Below are 6,601 nucleotides of genomic sequence, written 5' to 3'. Positions count from 1 at the left end.
GTGTTTGCTGAAACTGAAATCGAAAAAGGGAGTTTTGTTGCAGAATATCGAGGCGAGCTCACGTATGCACTTACGATGGTAGACAACTACTCGAGATTTATGGTTGTGGTACAAGTCAAAGATCTAATGGCCCATACTGCAGCGAAGGTCTTCCAAGCACACTTATGCAGACCTCATGGCTACTCAGAGAGAGTCCTCACAGATCAAGGCACAGCCTTTGAAGCGGAAATCTTCAAGGACTTCTGCAGCTTTTACCGATGCAGGAAGATGCGCACTACACCCTACCATGCTCAAACCAATGGTTATCAACCTGCTCAGGACTTTACCCCATATTCCAGATGTGGCCTTACAAGTCATTTATAGAGGGGTAACAATACGTTGGGATCACCGGATCTAATCTCCCTTTTTAGACACCCTAAAATCTTGTTTGCTTTAGAATAAACAATAACATCATAAAGGTATAGCAGTACCGTTTCAAAGTTTCGGTGTCCCAAGCAGCATTCCATCAGCCTCTGGAAGGTTCCTGGCAAATTGCACAGCTCGAAGGGCATGCTTTTGAACTCGCAGAGACCCATCGGGGTGGCAAAGGCGGTCTTCTCCCGGTCTGCCTCAGCAACGGACACTTGCCAATAGCGACTAGTGAGATCAAGGGTAGAAAAATAATTTGCAGTTCTCAATGCAGCTAGCTATTCCTCAATACAGGGGAGTGGTGCTGTCCTTCTTCTTTAACAGGACCAACGGAGCTGCCCAGAGGCTACAACTGTCACGGATAACCCCAGCCTCCTTCATGTTGCTCAACATGTCCTTGGTACACTGGTAATGTGCAGGTAGTTTTGGCTTATATCTCTCTTTGATGGGTGGGTGTGCACTTGTGGGGATGTAGTGTTTGACCCCTTTTATTCTTCAAAAGTCTAGCGGATGTTTGCTGAAGACTTGCTCGTATTCTTGCACTAGCCTGTAGACCCCCTTCTTGTGATGTGAAGGTGTGGAGTCAGTGCCTACGTGTAATTCCTTACACCACTCCTCTGGCTGACTTGGTGAGCTGTCACTGAATGGGTGGGCTGAAGCAATGGTGGATGCTGCTGTTTGGATAGCATGTGTATCTACTGAGAACAGCTTATCAATGGTGGCAAATCGGAGCAGCTTAATCTCTTGCTCTCCGCAGTTCAACACTCTCATGGGCACTCTTCCCTTCCATATTAATGAATAAAACTATGATGTAAATAGCATATAGATACCCCACAAATGCAGATAAAAGTAGGTTATGGGAAAAGGGGGAAGAGAGAAACAGGAAAATAGTGGAATAAAGTATACCTTCCAGGTGGGAGAGGAAATGGCAGCACAGCCAGTGGAGGTGAAGCAAGGGGAGCCTGCAACTAAAGAGTTGAGAGCGTTATCACATGGTGACTGAGCCTGATTGTAACGGGAGCATAGAGGTGCCGATCCTGTCTTACCTGCGTTGGTGTAGAAGTGGGTGTCCTGTGGTGGAGTCAGCTATGTGCAGTGGTGGCCGTGGGTTCTTTTATGTGCGACCGTAGTAATAGCTGCGCCCACTTCCTGTATGGGAGTGGAATGCAGTGAGGGTAATGGAACGCACGCCTGCGCATTTGTGTTTAACGTCGCGCATGTGCAGAACGGAGAAAAGGCTGCGCTCACTTCCTAATGAAAGGGAGTGAGACGCATCTGGGAAGGGAAGGGAAAAGATTAGGGTTTGGGGATGATGAAAGGGCTTTCTACGGGCAAGGATGGCAAAGGGTGGCAGTGACGGAAAGTCAGGCAGCCTGTCCTGTCCTGTCCTGTCCGTCCGTCTTTTTGTATCATGAATTGGAAAGACTGCAAGGGGGAGGGGAGGTGCTTGTGTCCAAAAGGAGGAGTTATTCAGATTCATTGCAGTGGGCGGCGGCTGCAAAAAGCACCATTCTTCTTGTTTTTGCTCTGCAAAACAGCCTTTTCAAGGGTTGGCTTGGGTGACAAAATGTCTTCTGTAGGCGTGGGTTTGTCTCCCTCTCCCTAAGATGTGTCCGGTATAGGCCAGGGTGCCACTCAAGGCCGTAACCAATTCGGGTTATAGCTTCTCGGCCTTTTGGCTAAGATCAAGTGTAGTTTCGGAGGACGCTACCTTGGTCGGTACTGGAAGGTGCCTGGGATTGCACGTCTGCCGGCCTTGAGGAAGTGTGTGCGCCTTCTGGTGACACATAGCCCTCTTGTGCCTGGACGGTTCCCAGGCAACGGGAGGCGATCACCTTTGTTATTTTGAAGTCCTACTGATAAACAGAAAAAAAAAAAAATTAAATCTGTTCTTATCAGTTTAATATCTGATACGTCCCCTCTCTGGGGACCATATATTAAATGGATTTTTAGAACAAGGAGATGGAAAAAATCTTGCTCTGTCCACTCCACGCATTGACCTGGTATTGCAGTACCTCCAGGACCGGTGCACCCCTTCTTAACCCAGTTTCCAAAAGCAGAACTCAATTCACCTGATTCAAATGAGCCCCATTAGTGAATTGAAAGAAAGCAAAAACTTTATATGCACCTCAATTTGGCCAATTCACTTTTCACACTTTCACCCTTTTTTTTATCTTTCACACCTTTTACTTGCTTTATTGATGCAAAAAGCTGTGCCAAATAGCAAACTCATCTCCACTCAACTTGACCAACTCTGCTATGTCCCGTGCAGTATCTTATTCTCAGTCTTATCTAGATCATTTGCAATTGAATAGAATAGATCCCTTTTGGCTGCTTATGACTGTGTAAAATATGTAGTTTTACTGGGCTGGGATGAGAGAATCCATTGAAGCATGGTGTAGGGATTGTGGTTCCTGTGTGCTAAGAAGAGAGGCTGGCACCAGCCAGAAAGCCCCATTGCAGCCAATAATCACTTAATAACTTTTTCAACTTGTCATCATATGGGAGGCCTTCCATTCCTTGTAGTAGTCTAGTTGCCCACCTTTGAACTGACTCTAACTTCTGAATGTCCTTTTTAAAATGTGGAGCCCAAAACTGGTTCCCATATTCCAGATGTAGCCTTACAAGTATCATAGTATCATAGTATCATAGTTTTTAAGGTTGAAGGGAGACTCTAAGTCCATCTAGTTCAACCCGTAGCCTTACATGTTGATCCAGAGGAAGGCAAAAAACCCCAATGTGGCAAACAAGTTCCAATGGGGAAAAAATTTCCTTCCTGACTCCACATCCGGCAATCAGACTAGTTCCCTGGATCAATACCCTGTCATAAAATCTAATATACATAACTGGTTATATTAAATTTTTCAAGAAAGGCATCCAGGCTCTGCTTAAATGTTAGTAGTGAATCACTCATTACAACATCATGCGGCAGAGAGTTCCATAGTCTCACTGCTCGTACAGTAAAGAATCCTCGTCTGTGATTATGATTAAACCTTCTTTTCTCAAGACGTAGCGGATGCCCCCGTGTTCCAGTCGCAGGCCTAGGTGTAAATAGATCTTTGGAAAGGTCTCTGTACTGTCCCCTCATATATTTATACATTGTGATTAGATCTCCCCTAAGCCTTCGTTTTTCCAGACTAAATAACCCCAAGTTTAATAATCTGTCTTCGTATTGCAGCCCCCCCATTCCTCTAATAATCTTGGTCGCTCTTCTTTGCACCCTCTCCAGTTCAGCTATGTCCTTCTTATATATCGGTGACCAGAATTGTACACAGTATTCTAAGTGTGGTCGCACTAGTGACTTGTACAGAGGTAGAACTATATTTTTTTCATGAACACTTATACCTCTTTTAATACATCCCATTATTTTATTAGCCCTGGCAGCAGCTGCCTGACACTGTCCACTAAAGTGAAGTTTACCATCCACCCATACACCCAAGTCTTTTTCTGTGTCTGTTTTACCCAGTGTTCTACAATTAAGTACATAATCATAAATGTTATTTCCTCTACCCAAGTGCATGACCTTACATTTATCTACATTAAACTTCAATTGCCACTTCTCAGCCCAATCCTCCAATTTACATAAATCTCCCTGTAATATAAAATTATCCTCCTCTGTATTGATTACCCTGCAGAGTTTAGTATCATCTGCAAATATTGAAATTCTACTCCGCATGCCCCCAACAAGGTCATTTATAAATATGTTGAAAAGAAGCGGGCCCAATACTGACCCCTGTGGTACCCCACTATGAACTGAGACCCAGTCCGAGTACGTACCATTAATAACCACCCTTTGTTTCCTATCACTGAGCCAGTTTTTAACCCAGTTACACATATTTTCCCCTATCCCCATTATTCTCATTTTATGTACCAACCTTTTGTGTGGCACCGTATCAAAAGCTTTTGAAAAGTCCATATACACAACATCCACTGCATTTCCCTGGTCCAGGCTTGAACTTACCTCTTCATAGAAGCTGATCAAATTAGTTTGACAGGATCGATCCCTCATAAACCCATGTTGATACTCTATCATAAGGTTATTTTTCTTGAGATACTCCAGTATAGCATCTCTCAAGAAACCCTCAAGGATTTTACCAACCGTAGAGGTTAAACTTACCGGCCTATAATTTCCCGGCTCAGTTTTTGTCCCCTTTTTGAATATTGGCACCACATTTGCTATGCGCCAGTCCTGCGGTACCGACCCTGTTATTAAGGAATCTGAGAAGATTAAAAATAATGGTCTATCTATCACAGAACTCAATTCCTGTAGTACTCTGGGGTGTATGCCATCCGGGCCCGGAGATTTGTCAACCTTAGTGATTTCGAGGCGGCGGCGTACTTCCTGCTGGGTTAAGCAGGTAATATTCAAGGGTGAATTTATGGCATCACTGGTCATGTCATCTGCCATGGCATTTTCTTGTATAAAAACCGTAGAAAAAAAGTCATTCAGCAGGTTGGCTTTACCCTCATCCCCTTCCACCATTTCACCAAGACTATTTTTAAGGGGGCCAACACTATCGCTTTTCAGTTTTTTACTGTTTATGTAGTTAAAGAATATTTTAGGATTATTTTTACTTTCTCTCGCAATGAGTCTCTCTGTCTCAAACTTAGCTAACTTAATTTGCTTTTTACATATTTTATTTAATTTTCTATAATTATATAATGCCTCATCACTACCTACCCTCTTTAATTCTTTTAAGGCTTTCTGTTTTTCTTTTATTGCTTCCCTTACAGCTCTATTTAGCCATAGGGGTTTCCTCCTATTTCTAGAATGTTTGTTCCCATAGGGTATATTTTCTGCACAAGCCCTATTCAGGATGCTCATAAAAGTCTCCCATTTGCTTTGTGTACTTTTATTACTTAGTACATCATCCCAGTTTATTGCACTAAGATCATCTCTCAACCGTTTAAAATTTGCTTTCCTGAAGTTTAGTGTCCTTGTAGCCCCTCTACTATACATCTTACTAAAGAATACATGAAAACTTATTATTTTGTGATCACTATTCCCCAAGTAACCCCCAACTTGTATATTTGATATGCGGTGATTTATAAAGTGATTTATAGAGGTGTAACAATACGTTGGGATCACGGGATCTAATCTCCCTTTTTATACACCCTAAAATCTTGTCCCAAGCAGCATTCCATCAGCCTCTGGAAGGTTCCTGGCGCATTGCACAGCTCGAAGGGCATGCTTTTGAACTCGCAGAGACCCATAGGGGTGGCGAAGGCGGTCTTCTCCCGGTCTGCCTCAGCAACGGACACTTGCCAATAGTGACTAGTGAGATCAAGGGTAGAAAAATAATTTGCAGTTCTCAATGCAGCTAGCGATTCCTCAATACGGGGAGTGGTGCCGTCCTTCTTTTTTAACAGGATCAACAGAGCTGCCCAAAGGCTACAACTGTCACGGATAACCCCAGCCGCCTTCATGTTGCTCAACATGTCCTTGGTACACTGGCAATGTGAAGGTGGTATTGGCTTATAGCTCTCTTTGATGGGTGGGTGTGCACCTGTGGGGATGTGGTGTTGGACCCCTTTTATTCCCCCAAAATCTAGCGGGCTTCCCACCGGTAACCCGCTCCCCAGCTTGGATGGATGCTGAGGGAGCCCCTTTTGCCCGCAGGATCTGGCCCTGGGAACTGTAGCCTTGGCGGTGACTGTGCTTCCCTCTACGGTGTGAGCTGTTGCCTTCAATCGGGTCTTGACTGCTGGGAAACCCTGGAGGTTCCTGTCGCTAACGGATTTGACCGGTTTTACGGCGACTCCTAGCCTGGTCGGGGTCCGTAGGCCCTGCCGGATGGTGCTGGCTTCTCTTCACTCCCCGATCTGGTACCGGCGGGCCACCGCCCATCCCCGGTCCGTACGGTTCACTCCAATCAGCCTCTCCTGCAGAAGGTCACCACCGTCTGCCAACCTTGCTGAGTGCCCGGGCCACACACCCGGACACGGTCAGTCTCCTCTCCTCTTCACTTCTCTAACTCCAAAACTGATCTCTAATCTGACTCCTTTTCCCGCCTCCAGGACTGTGAACTCCTCGGTGGGTGGGATCAACCGCCTGGCCCACCCCCTGGTGTGGACATCAGCCCCTGGAGGAAGGCAACTAGGATTTGTGTTTAGCTTCGGTGTGCCTAGCCGGAGTGTAGAGTGTGTTGGTGTAGTACCTGTGACGACCTGGCTTGTCCAGGGCGCCACATTC

General features: G+C 45.3%; 1 pseudogene; it reads left to right on the top strand.

Annotated features, from left to right (window-relative positions):
* Window positions 1-2,238: 2,238 nt before the first annotated feature.
* On the top strand, window positions 2,239-2,445 carry LOC142268479 (U2 spliceosomal RNA; annotated as a pseudogene).
* The last annotated feature ends 4,156 nt before the right edge of the window (window positions 2,446-6,601 follow it).

Source organism: Anomaloglossus baeobatrachus, unplaced genomic scaffold, assembly GCF_048569485.1.
Source record: "Anomaloglossus baeobatrachus isolate aAnoBae1 unplaced genomic scaffold, aAnoBae1.hap1 Scaffold_3036, whole genome shotgun sequence".
Classification (NCBI taxonomy): Eukaryota; Metazoa; Chordata; class Amphibia; order Anura; family Aromobatidae; genus Anomaloglossus; species Anomaloglossus baeobatrachus.
The sequence above is the reverse complement of the archived record's forward strand: the minus strand, read 5'-3'. Positions and strand labels throughout refer to the sequence as shown.